The sequence below is a fragment of the Clupea harengus genome, chromosome 21, assembly GCF_900700415.2.
Source record: "Clupea harengus chromosome 21, Ch_v2.0.2, whole genome shotgun sequence".
NCBI lineage: Eukaryota > Metazoa > Chordata > Actinopteri > Clupeiformes > Clupeidae > Clupea > Clupea harengus.
Genome location: NC_045172.1, coordinates 2418358 through 2432749, shown reverse-complemented (window position 1 = coordinate 2432749; position 14392 = coordinate 2418358).

The window sequence follows — 14392 nt, the reverse complement described above, 5'->3', positions numbered from 1 at the left end:
CCAACAGCCCTCATTACATTCTCATTTCCTCATGGCCTCGGCCCCGCTGGGCGCTCTCTGTTCTTAGCGACACCAAATTAAAGGTATGTGAATGTAGCCGCGCTCTTATCCCCGGCCTAATAAGCACAGAGAGTGTCCCTCTCCACGCCAAACGGGCCAGCCCGCTCACCCCCATCTGATCTCCCACACCTGGCTCAATTATTCATTCATTCAGCCGGCAGGAGTTTTGAAGAGCGACGGTTCAAAGGCTTCGGGGGGAATACTGGAAAATGAGAGAAGAAAGAGAGAGAAACACGCTAAAGTGCCCTCCAGTTACGGCAGGGTGCGGACCGGGCTGCGTCCGTAGTGGCGCCGGCCTGGAGGGGCAGAGGGAGAGGGAGAGGGAGAGAGCTGAGAGCCTGGAGGAGAAGAGGGAGAGGGAGAGAGCTGAAAGCCTGGAGGAGCAGAGGGAGAGAGCTGAAAGCCAGGAGAAGCAGAGAGAGAGGGAGAGGGAGAGGGAGAGGGAGAGAGATGAGAGCCTGGAGGAGCAGAGGGAGAAGGAGAGGGAGAGGGAGAGGGAGAGGGAGAGGGAGAGGGAGAGGGAGAGGGAGAGAGCTGAGAGCCTGGACGGCTGACATGGCGTCCACACAAAGGCGAGGGGGGCTGAGGTCGGATATCAGCTGCCCTCCCCACGCCACTCCGTGGGGTTAATGAGACTGTGTCGCTACCAGCTCCTGTTGCCCCCATCTCACTGAACATGGCCTCCCCGACATCAGATCCCCCAACACTGGCCATGAAAATCAGCTGAATATTTAATACCACCATGATTATGTCATCAATTAGTCATCAAAATCGGGCCCAAATCCTCCGAGCTTATTAGTAAGGGGCAGCAGGCCAAGCACACATCATGAATGATTTACTCGGAGGGTAAAATACGCATCTCATACAAGTTTGTGTGCCGGACCAACAGGTGGCATTCCTGAAAAAAGACCTGGATGGGAAGAAAATTGGGAAGGGGATTGCATGCCAAGCATATTGTGTGTATGCTGTCAGAAAATGTCTTGGCCTTTAACATTTTTTTTTATGTTGTATGTGTATGTTTTATGTGTGTGTGTGTGTGTGTGTGTGTGTGTGTGTGTGTGTGTGTGTGTGTGTGTGTGTGTGTGTGTGTGTGTGTGTGTGTGTGTGTGTGTGTGTGTGTGTGTGTGTGTGTCTGTGCACTTAATTAAAGATGGATTTTTAAAAGGGGAAACAGAAATTAAGATTTAGAGGCTGCCTAAGCAGAATACTCACTTGCATGTACTGACATTTCTCCCTTAGCTGATAATGTGAACATTACCTGTGTAAATTGCATGTTGTTTTCTATGGATGTTTATAGATTTGACAGACAATGTGTGAGTGGGCGAGACAGTAATCCATGTTGTCTCTCCTCGTACAGCATGAGGTGATGAACGCTGAGATCCATAAACACAGGGGAGGAGCATCGGTGAATAGGAGTAGGTGGTGTAGTATTGGAGACATTCGCAAACAGTGTAACGAGTACACATAAAATAAATTAAAACGACATTTAAACATGTCATGAAATTATTGGAGACAGTGTCCTTGATTCTTTTGCGAAGTTTTGATTTATCCGTAGACGTCTTTACTTCACAAATACAATACAAGTAATTTACGTTGCTAGGCAACCTAAACTAAGACTAGCTGTCTGCTTTAAAAATGTTGATTGTTGCGCTGTATTCCAACATCTCAGCTCCTAATTCAGCCCTTCCCTGCGTCAGGACCGAGCTGAGGCCGTTTGGACCATGGGCCTGGTCCAGTCTCAGAAATGGAAACAAAAATGTCCAAGGCTTTTCCCCAGACACAGGGGTTTTACTCCATAGTGGAAATGTGCCATTACTGTAAATCAGAATAAAAGATAATGTGCCTATGTAAAGCCATGAGCAGTTCGCATTAAGTTGCTCACTGTTGAACTGCAGTTAATACATGGGTGTGGTCAAAACACGGGTTCGTTTTATAAAATTCCACAAAATACTGTAATGCAGTTTATATATATATATATAACATCATTTGTACTCTTTGGAAGTTTCCTAAGCCCTACTACGCTGTAATTGGTCAGAGAACACTTGAAAAACAACATCTCAGGAGAATGTGATTGGCTATCTCCTCTGGATCTGAGAGATCACCTGTGATATGCCTCCTCTCTGAAATGAGACAGGTAAAGAGGAACATTTATGCCAGCTCTACACAGCTCTACACACATGTCTCTGGGTCTGAGTATCCCTTTCCCTGAGTGGCAGGTAGTCAGATGGCAGAGTTAGTCTTGAAATGAACCTTCATTCAGCGGCCATCCAAATCAACCTGTAATCTATCATATAATGGGCCCGGCTATCAAATGATGAGCGTTTGAGGCGGTCTGGATTAATACTCCGCCTCCTCCACACATAACCTGAGTAGAGTCTTTCTTTGCCTCTCCATGGCAGAGGGTTCGAAGAAAGAACACCAGGCGTTGGGCCTTCAAGTTGATTGGAGCAATTTCCAGAGATGAATCGTGGCTTTGTGCCATTGGCCACAGCCTCAACGTGCACCTGTTTGAAACTAAAACGACTCGAGTGGAGGGGAGAGAGAGAAATTAAGAAAGAAAGGAAAGAAGAAAGAAAAAAGAAAGGAAGACAGAGAGATGGAGAGAGAGAGAGAGAGAGAGGAGAAGGAGGATAAAATGCAGTTGAATGCTCCAGTAGGCCAAGCAGGCACAAAAGGGAGACAGCTGTGAGAGCTGAGGGGGCACCCTGCACTCTCAGTGCGCTAATGACCAGCCCCTCCACCCTTCTCACTACCCAACACAACAGCCTCCAGAGCCCCAGGAAACCAGGAGGCCCTCAGCCACTGCTCCCCACCTGGCCCTGCCTCCAGATCCCCCTCCCCAGAGACACCTGAGTCAGGCCGCTAGCTCCGCGGGGAACCCGCCTGCGCTGATTAATAATGCACAAAGCCCAATATTCCTGTTACATATTTCAGTGCTGAGTCCTGCCTGGAGAAATGGTTGAAAGCCTTCTTTGTTGGGGCCCCTGTAGCTTCTACGGACACTAGAAAGGGCTTAGGGGGTGTGTCGGATTCAGTGGTCAGGTAACTAGCAAACTGCAGCTTATGTCTGACAGCTTCTCAGCACACATGGATGGCATACTACATGAAATATGTACACATACTGTATGGATGGCATACTACATGAAATATGTACACATACTGTATGTTTTATGCAAGCAAGATGGTGGAGTCATTTATGGCCACCAGTAACCAATATTTGCTCTCTGTAGACAGAAGCTAACAGGTCATTGTGGATGATCTGGAGGATCTGCGTCTCTCTCCACCCCCACCAGTTGAAACAGGGGACAAGGACCTTCAGAGGCCTATGAGAGTTCGGTGTTATATTGGATGACTACTGAATGGATGCAGGGTGAGTTGGTTCAGTGTTAATGGCAGACAAGGTAAATGCTCGTGGAATGTTGATGACTTGTAGCTGATGGGTGGATGAGTGCAGTGGGGAGTCATGGAGGTGTTCCTGCGGTCGCTCCTCAGCAGTGGGGGGTCATGGAGGTGTTCCTGCGGTCGCTCCTCAGTAGTGGGGGGTCATGGAGATGTTCCTGCGGTCGCTCCTCATCGGTGGGGGGTCATGGAGGTGTTCCTGCGGTCGCTCCTCATCCATTCCTTCTGTATTAGTGTCCAACTGATCCCAGGCCTGCATGTTGCCCTATAACAGTGCTAAACCTACAGATCACCACGTCTTTATTACATTATTGTTTTTACATTATTCTTTCTTTTTCTCCTGTTCACTCTCTCTCTCTCTCTCTCCCTCTCTCTCTCTCTCTCTCTCCTTCTCTCTCTCTCTCTCTCTCTCCCTCTCTCTCTCCCTCTCTCTCCTTCTCTCTCTCTCTCTCTCTCTCTCCCTCTCTCTCCTTCTCTCTCTCTCTCTCTCTCTCTCCCTCTCTCTCCTTCTCTCTCGTCCCATCTCTCCCTCTGTCCTGCTGTTGTAGGGTGAGTGCTGCGTGGCCATCATCTTCCTGAGGACCCTATCCATTACCGTGTCAGAGGGGTGTGTGAGAGCAGGAGTGGCAGGCTGTCAACACAAGGTGCTGTGCAGAGCCCCGCAGCCCGTCTCCTGCTAATTACCCCAGCCTTCAAGTTAATTAAGCACGCGTTAGAAGCAGCGGGGAATGGGCCGCTAATTAACTCCTCTCATAATTACAGGATGAAACAGAATTTTTCCAACTGGCTTTAAATAACTATGTTAAAATTGTTTGTCACAGTCGGCACACCAAGCTAACCTGGGAAATTATTCAAATTTGTTAATTTCTTGTCGCCTTTTTTTTCTCCTTTTTAAAAAAAAAAAAGAAATAGAATGTAGAGATGAGTTAGAATTAATTTAACTGTGAGAAAACTAGTTTAAATAATAAAACGAGGGCCGTGTTTAGATAGCAGCATCCTAAGCAGGGCTGGTTTGACATGTTTGTTAAAGCCATCCATGTGAGAGCACACCGCGGCCGTTATCTTTCCAGGCGGCTTCGTCTTCAGCCAGTGAACACGCACAAAGGGCCGCTGACACGATGCACACCGACCACCATAATCCCCACCAGAGACAGAGCCACCGAAAGGGAGAGAAGGCATGTGTCATGGATAGACAGACACAGAGAGGAAGCGCTGGAAAAGAGGAGAAAAACAGAGTCAGAGAGGAAGTCCGAGAGAAAAGGAGGGGCAGAGAGGATGGATAGATAAGAAGAGAGAGAGAGAGAGAGAGAGAGAGCTGAAAGGTGGGCTGGGGGCAGAGGTTGGGCTGTTTTGCAGTCACAGGTGTTTGTGTTGTGTTGTGGGCAGAGTGGGGTGATGTGTGGTACTGTGCTCAGGGCTTCGGCAGGTTTCTGTTGCTGACCTGTTGCTGTGTGTGCTCTCACCACTGTTGACACATCAGCAATGCTACCCCAGCAATGCTGCCACCCCCCCCCCCCCCGGCTTTGTCTGTTCCTTTGTGCCCCCGGCTTTAGGAGAGCAAAAGCTAGCTGGAAACCAGGAGAGAACTGCTTGTGTCATTCATTCTGTCTCCAAACATCCAGGTTTTTGATCGGAGTCAACCTGTCTTTCCTCACTCCCAACATTGCCAGAGGTTTGGTTTTTCAGGGGAAAAAAACTCATTCAACCTCCATGCAGTTTACAAACCATGAGCATGTGGTTAAAGCTCCCCGAGCCAAGGTCTCTGGTCTCTTCTGGCTCATGGGAGGACATTAAAGTCCATTAGATATACAGTCAAGTGAAGCCCATGGAAATGGATTCTATTCATGTTCCTGTATGAATTCTTCAATCATTCTATATGCAATTCTACTTCTTATCCGGGGTATTATGCTTTAAGCTATACACTGGTAAAATGAATACAGGCAGGCAATATGTCTGAAAATGATGACGACTCTATTCAGTGACCTCAGAGCAAGGGCACAGAGTTTGTGTGTGTGTGTGTGTGTGTGTGTGTGTGTGTGTGTGTGTGTGTGTGTGTGTGTGTGTGTGTGTGTGTGTGTGTGTGTGTGTGTGTGTGTGTGTGTGTGTGTCACATATGCGTTCATCAGGTTAGTGCTGGGTTTCAATGTATTTGGTGGTTGTGTAAAGGAAGAAATGAAATGATTCCTCACTCTTTTCAATACTATATACGATCTGTTCCACATTACACTCTTTAACTCCTCAGATCAGGCTCTGCTGTGAATAACTGAAACAAGCATTCATTCACTGTCGCCCAAGGACAAAGGCGAGACAGTATGTGTGCTGATATATATGAAAAATTCATGGAACTGCTTTAAAAAACCTTATTCAATTCCCTAAACACGTTTGCCAATGAGAGGAAAAAATGCAGGGACCCAACAGGGGAAAACGTTCCTGTTGCCTGATGTAGCGTGTCTGCGCTCCCCTGGGCTCGGAGCGTGCTAAACCAACAGGCCAGAGCCCCTGGAATAAAGGCAAACGGGGAGAATAAAAGCCAGCCACTGTTTCCCACATGCCAGCCAGCCTCCAGTGGCCTTTCTGTTTACACTGCCCGCACAAAGAGCACTATAGTCCCTTCCAATACATCTTTTATAGGAGCATTCTGGTCCTGAATGTCCAGCCGGGGCCGCACGGGCTGAATAAGCCCCGTGAATATTGCCAAGACTCGCTGCTTTGTTCAGCATTATTCCCCACAATGGCTATAACACTTTGGAAGTAATTTTAAAAAGGGAATCAAAATAGTGGTACTTTTAAGGCTTTTGTTTCTCTTCACACCCGCCCTGCATTCTCTCTCTCCCTCTGTCTTTCTCTCTCTCTCTCTCTCTCTATCTCCCCCATTCTCATGCGTCCCTCATTCAGCCACCTCCATTATACGGACAAATTAAATAAAGCACTCCACTGCCTAAGAGGCTGCCGCGGGCTCGGGCCGCCCAGAGTCTGCAGACGAGCACACAGCCAGGCACAGGCACAGGGACGCGGGCAGGAGGCTCTGCCGCTGCCGCCTTGACGCCCCTCTTTCCACCTTTCCCTCCGTGGCTTTACCTCTTCTCTCTTTCTGGAGACCTCGTGTCTCCCCTTTCCTCCGCTCTTCGGCGACACGCGTCTCTCTCTGAGGCCGAAGGAGAAGAGGGGAGCCCAGCGGAGCCGCAGGTACAGCTTTCAGCTTTACTCAGACAGGGTGAGGGAGGGGGTTGTGGGGGGGGGGGCAACGGAGGGAGAGGGTTGGGGTGGGGGTGGAGGTGAGGGTCCCCTGGGAGATGGAGGATTTACCTGGAGGAAGAGCAACTGTCTCTTTCTGTGTCTTCCTTTCTCTCACACTGTCTCAGTGAGTCTGTCTGTGAAGGAGAAAGGTGCCGGTTGAATTGGGTGGAATCAGAGCTAGTGATTCACTGGGAACGGATCTGATGGAAAGTTCTAGAAATGGAGAAGTAGATGGTCATAGCTGCGCTCCACTTTATGGACAGCAGTTGGAAATGAAGGCTAATTGCTTAAGGCTAATGCGTTGTTGTGCACCTGAAGGGCCTGAAAATGGTTCTAAATTAGATCTAACGTGTAAGAAAACTAAATGCATCTATTGACAACAAATAATTTTAGAAAATAAATTAAAATGGCCTCATTTGTTTATTGAGCCTATCAATAGTGATGATTGAATGTTTTATGCTGAGCTAGATCATTTTCTTGGCTTGATCGATTCAGTGTCCACTGCTTTCTAGGTTTTTTCAAATGAACAATCTAATTTTCTCACAGTCCTAATTAATTTGATTAATTAATTAGATTAATGCCAATATTTTTACTTTTAATTTGAAAAACAGTTTTCTCAAATTATTTAGAAAATATTGCTATAGACCAAATACAATATTTTTTATTTTTGTATTTTTCTCTGAGTCATGTAAATCTAACGCTTATTGTAATTGAATCTTGAACTGAATAAGTCTCTCCCCAAGGAGGATCTGTTGTGTGCCAAGATGTGTGGCCCCCTAGAACCTGTGTGGAGGAGGCTCCTGGTGGGGAAGGTTAAAGGATAAAGTGCAACCAAGTGGGGGCAGTCTTTCATCCGGTGGCTTCTGAGAGCATCTTAGAAGAAGCTTGAGGTCACTCATGAAATAATGACACCATGAATGAAGAAAGAGTTTGTGTGTGTGTGTCTGTGTGTGTCTGTGTGTGTGTGTGTGTGTGTGTGTGTGTGTGTGTGTGTGTGTGTGTGTGTGTGTGTGTGTGTGTGTGTGTGTGTGTGTGTGTGTGTGCGTGTGTTTGTGTGTTTGTGTTGTGTTGTGTTGTGGTGGCAGGTAGAGCAAGATCACTTTGAGTGCTGCTGTGCTCCCAGGGAAAGTGACCTCATTTGGGGGGCCAGGAGTGGAGAGGCCAGGGGACCCCACAGCCCCTTTGCTTCTGCCTCTTTGGGGGGCCAGGAAACGGGCACCTCTACCCTTAACCCCCTAAAGACATGAGAGGAAAGGACAGAGAGAGAGAGGGGGGGGGAGAGAGAGAGGGAGGGAACAGTAGACATTTCCTCACTCACAGGAGGGGCTGAGAAAGAGGAGGAGAAGAGTATGGAAGAGTTTTGCTCTTTAAAGTAGCCTACGGGGGAGAGAGAGAGAGTGTGTGTGTGTGTGTGGAAGGACTGGTTCAGAGAGAGGGGTGGCTAGGGCAACTAGTGTGTGTGTGTGTGTGTGTGTGTGTGTGTGTAGCCCCAGGCAGGATTGGAAGGGGAGCGAAGGTCAGGCTGCTGGAGCGGTGCTTGCCTGTCTGGCCAAAGAGCTGTTTCATTTGTGTTGTTAGCGTGTCAGATCTCATTTGCAGTGCTGATGGGACGGGGCTAAATAAGCTTATGAGCTTTCTACACGGTCACCAGACCCCACTGATGCTGCCCCTGCAGCCTGCAGCCTCCGTGCTGCTTGTCAAATGAGGATTTAGTAGTCAGCTGTTTTCAACATGTGGTGGAACACACAGGGAAAAGAATGTGTGTGTGTGTGTGTGTGTGTGTGTGTGTGTGTGTGTGTTTGTGGGGGGATGCGGCCTCAGATCATTTCATCGTTTTGTGCTTTTCATTTGGGATCTCCCAAGAGTAATGGCTTTAACACTCACACTCAAACATAAACCCACACACAGTGTCTGAACTAACACTCACGCTCACACATAAACCCACACACAGTATCTGAACTAACACTCACACTCACACAAAAACCCACACACAGTGTCTGAAAGTAGAAGAGACACTAGAATCAGCAGGCCTGCAGGGTAACTTACCTGTGTGAGGAAAATAGTCACCCTACCTAACATGATCCACCCACCCTCCCATCCCCTCTCACACACAAACACTGATTCACTTATCATCCTTAAAGACAAACACCACCTCTCACACACAAACGCCATCTCTCACACACAAACACCACCTCTCACACACAAACACTGATTCACTTATCATCCTTAAAGACAAACACCACCTCTTAATTCTCTTCAGGGCAGTGGGAGGCTATGCCAGAGTAACCCTGACAAATTAACCCTCTGCAGCGATGTGAAAAATGTTAGACTCGAAACACTTACTTAGCTCTGTTCCAAGAGTTGGCTTCCTGTCACACCTCAGAAAACAACCCCATCCTTGCCTCCCAAGGAAACACTCCATGACTTACTGTGAACGTCTTCATCTCCCTCACCTACGCAGCTAGAGCAGCCGTTGGCGTATTACTGTGGCCATGCCAAATCCCAACCAGACTCTTCACACACAAACCCCTTCGCCTCCTTCAAGATATCATCTTCCGTCCTGAACCGCCACACTTATTCATTCTGTGCCTCCCCTGGCTCCGTGGGCTGTGCTAGAGTGCGTTCCCGCGGCTTCGCATTTAATTTAATTACTCCAGCTGGCCGCGCGTCGATGCCTTCACCAGTGTAGGCTGGTATTGTCGGCACGTTCCGCCGCTAACACAATTACTGATTGCTTTTAGATAGGCAGAAATATGATTAGGGCGCCTTCAATTCTCTCCCTCCCTCTCTCTCGCTGCTAACAGAGGGGTGAATGCATGCTAAGCCTTATTAGTTTCATTTGAAATCTGTAGATAAATGGGGAAACTTTTATTTGCTGTGTAATGAGATTATGCTTATTAGGCGGAGGGCTCCCGACCCTTGTGTGTGAGGATGAGAGGAAGTGAGGAAGGATTATGAATGGTGATATGCCACCAACACAGCAGCGTCATCATAGCCCACACACACACTCTTATACCACACACACACACGTGCACACACACACACACACATACACATATAACCTGAACTGCAGAGTATATGAAATGACCTTAATGGCACCTACCATAACACCACCTTATATATGACTTTTAGGGCCATGTTAAAATGAAGTTAATAGTAGTAGAAAAAAAATGTGACACCGCCCTTAAGCAGTTATTCTAGTTCTGCAAAAGGATATATATATATATGATTTAATCTGACTTACACTTTTATAATAACCGTGTCATTAGCAACCCACTCCATTCTTGAACATATCCTCCACAATACCACTGAAACATTTCTCTACATTTCCTACGGACCCAATCCCATTTAATGACAATGGCAGCAGTGAGGCCCCCTGTGTGTCTCTGAGCTCGAGCTTGCCTTGTGAACCCGCCCACACTCACAGGAGGGCCCCAATCTCCTCCCAATTCATTAAAAGCAATAAAATGGCTACATTACATCCAACAGCTAAAATCAATCTTCATGTACCTCCACCCAGTGAACCCTGGCCTCTCTGCAGGATGCACTGGTGGTTCCCCGCATTCCTGCTCCTGACCCAACGACGTGTTAGCCGCAGCCTAGCTAATCCATGCATGGATGCATTAGCCGGCTAACGAGCCATAGCAGCAAAGTGCTTAACAAAGACACCTCCACTCTCCCTCCTGCCTCATGGCAACCATTGTGCTTCCCCTTGTGTGCAAAGAGCTTTTTCCCTCCTGCCACTCTTTTGACCCGGGTCCAGCACACAACTGCATTAAGATGTGCTCATACAGCTGGGCCTCATCTAATACCCATTAGTGTTAGGACCTATTACCCTCCTAATGAGTGACATGGGTCCTAATTATAATTGTACATGGAGATGCTGACATTATTAAATGCAGAGGGCTGGAGGAGCCATTAACAGGACAGTTCTAAGTGATCTGTCTGCGAACTGCTAAAACCATTACATTCATTAAATATCAATCCAGAAAGGTGCAATGATTAATTGATGAGAGAAATAATACTTAACAGCCGCTCCTTAAAAAAAAACCACCCTACTTTGAAGAGACACAACTCAAATGGATAAAGTCCATTAGCATTTGTAGTGGTATGAATGCGTTAAGCTGAATTAGCTTTGTTGTCTACTTGTGTCATTTGGATTTCAGTCCCAATCACACCACGGAAGAAAGAACAGTTTTTTCAGTGTTCGCAATGAATTTTTCTCAGAATTTATGACTTTGTTAATGTTGCTAATATATATGTTATATATATAATTTTGTTATATTCAGTACAGTGCATTTGTTGGTCAAGGTCTTGATACTGTGGAGTCAGCATTTTAGATGCTCACATGAGCTTTTAGAAATTCAATTTTTGTTTTGTACGCTTGTTGGGGCTTTGGCTATTTCATCAAAATATCACTACTTAGAATACAACCATTGTATGACCATTCTCTGTTCATGACTATTTAAATGCCCACATTTCTTAGAATGTTATTTTCAGTCATTTGTCAAATGACTCTCAGTGAGAGGTTCTCAGTAGGGTGTTTGTGTGCTAGACCACTGGCCATGTCTCTCAGTGACAGGAAAAGAGTGTATGTGCACTAATTTTGCATGGCGGAAATTGCACCGCAAGAGATTGCTTATGTCTCCCCTCACCAAACAGAGACAGAAGACCAGGGAGAGAGAGAGCAATCAAGAAAAGAGAGAGAGAAAGAGAGAGAAAGAAAGAGAGAGAGAGAGAGAGAGGGAGAGAGATGGAGAGAGATGGAGAGAGAGAGAGAGAGAGAGAGAGAGAGGAGACGTTCCTTTGATGCCATTAGTTCCTGCAGAGAGCCAACGTGTTGTTGCAGGAGGCTGAGCTGCGGCTGCTGCGGCTGCTGCCCAGGGAGTGTGGGGCTGTGGGCTTGGAGATTCCAGTGCTAGCAGCAGGACTGACCCCATGGAGGCCGAGCCTGGCTGTGAACATGGCCAGTATGCTTATCACTCCACGCTTTGATCCCTCGCTGAGCTCGTGTTGTTTATTGTGTCTCCACATTCTGTCCTGGGAGACTGGTGTTGATGCTCCACAAATGCATTGTGCTACAGACAAGGGAAGAACAGCAGGAGAAGTTTCTCTAAGTAGATTGGGCCCTCTGCATGGAGTCCCGAGCAGACAGAATTGACAAATTCACTGACGAGACCTTTGACTGAAGCCTTTTAGATTAGTAATATATGTGGATAAGATGCACGAGATACTTCACGAGTCTAGATCGTTGTATATTAGTGAATTGTTGACAACTGATTACATTTCTCAATATTGAGTTAGCACTGCAACAGTCAGGGTAGACTGTGGGTCATTTTTCCTGGCTTTCAAACTAAATGCATTTATTGCCATCTAAAAAAAATCTGAAATGATTTTCTAGCTGTCAGTTTACAACATTTAATTGAAAGTAAATACAATTTTCAAAATAATACCCTTGCCATTCTGCAGTAGTTAAATATATAATATTTGATCTAACTAGATCAAAATAAAGGTCTTCGCAGAGTGTCTGTCTCAAACAGTGTGACTCTCTCTCTCTCTCTCTCTCTCTCTCTCTCTCTCTCTCTCTCTCTCTCTCTCTGTTTGTGTCCATTCTACTCTTTTCTATAACCATATATGTATATATATATATATATATATATATAACTGTATCTATACGTTTCTTTATTGTCTCAGCCTCAAAGCCACTTTGCTTGAACACCTGAAGGACACTTGTCCACAACATCCTGTTTCCCAAGAGATTGGTGTTCTTTTCATACCCCCTATATTTAGCTGTCTATAGATCTGTCTATTAGTCTATGAATATGTACTTGTACCTGTGTAGCAGTGCAATAGATTACTGGAAATACACTTATTTACTGAGCATTTACAAATTGCCGAGCTACAATTAGCAAATATACTGTTACACAAAATGAAGCGTATTGCAGTATTGATTTTAAAATTCTGTACCGTGTAGTGGTATAACAAGGTGCTATTCATACGTTTTTTTTTTAAGAAAACACTGGTTTACACTGCGCAGAAATATGCCAAACCTGCAAAGATAGGTCTGAGATACTTCCCACAGTCCTCCTCTTTACAAAATAAATATTTGCATCGAAGTTTGAGTGTGCAACAATACCTTTCATCTTTCTGCATCTCATGATGCTACCTGTGTCTAGTCAGAGGTGTTTAGGTCATTGCATTGTGAGTGAGTACAAATGGAACTTGTTCACATGTGACAATTTGCACATAGAAAAACTATGAGAGGTGTATATGTATACAAATCATCCAAATACTGTATTTTAAACTATGTACTAATATTCCTGCCTGCAGTTTATGAAAATGAGTCACAGGAATGTATTGTATGTGGCATGTATGCAGCAAACAAGAAAGTCACTTTTCTTCCAAGATGTTACTGTATATTTGTATGTGCAGTGTTGGCATAAGCCTTTATGGGACCATATCAGTAGTGCTATATGATGCTTCAAGCCAGAAGTACAGCCTAAAACACTTCATCTCAGAACAGGTAACATAATTGTCAGTTGTGAATTCTATTTAAGGCCGTATAGGTCACAAAGCAATATCAATACAAAATGTTTATTATTGATTCAGTACCTTTCTTAACTTTGGTGCGTGTATTAAAGTTACATGAATAAACGGGCTGAGATAGTACTCTTCTGAAGAGTGAGCCTTGCTCCGCCTACGTATCGTGAACGCGCAGTAATGGCTTTCAAGCCTTCGTGGTGAACACTCTCTGGCCAAAAATGATAGCTTGACAGTCTGTATTAGAATACAGTAGGTGTTCATTCTTGGCCACTAGAATGTATCTTTTTCAATGGGAAGTTATTTATTATGTAAAGTGTTAAATCTGGAGAGGAGAAGGATTCATACATGTAACATTTGTTCCATTCATGAGTAATTGGACAAATATTTCCCCCGTTTGTGGCAATTAACGAGTCAGTGCTTCAAATATTGTGTTGAACTACTTTTGTAACAACCCGGCATACACACACACACACACACACTCTCTAAGATTGCTTTATAGCGTAATCTTGTTTTGAAATGTGTGAAATGTGTTGTGTTGAAATGTGAAATTTTGCCAAATTAAACGGCATAAACATACATTTAGATATGCTTTCGAAATATATGGTGCTGTTTTATTTGTGCAGTAACGTTTCATAATATGATCCTGTCATGACGACATCATGACAAATATTTAAGTTATTATTTTCAGGGTTGGTGTCCTTACCAGACTGATGATGATAGAAGAAATTTCACTGTCAAATAAAAAAAAATATGGCAGGTTGGTGGTGTAGTTTTAAATAAACATTTCAGTAGCTATACTGACATATGTTTTATTTTATTTTTTCCCCCAATGCTACGAGTATAGGCTACATCATCAACAGAATTAAAACTCACCCTTTCCTTCTCATCGGTCCCCGCCCCCGCTCGCGACGCAATTATGCTGCTCAAACGCAGAGCAAAGCGACCGGCAGCACCTGACAGATGTTGACCATTTTCAACCAGGCCTTCTCGCAGGTTCAAGAGACACTCCACGCGCAATTTAATGTGCGGATGAAACGGAGCAGTGGTAGGCTACTTAAGCTGTCTCGCGGGAGGGTTTTGGGACAAGCAGCCAAATGATTAGTCTAAATCGATGTTCCTAGTCCACACAACTCTCACCACACTCGATTCTCCA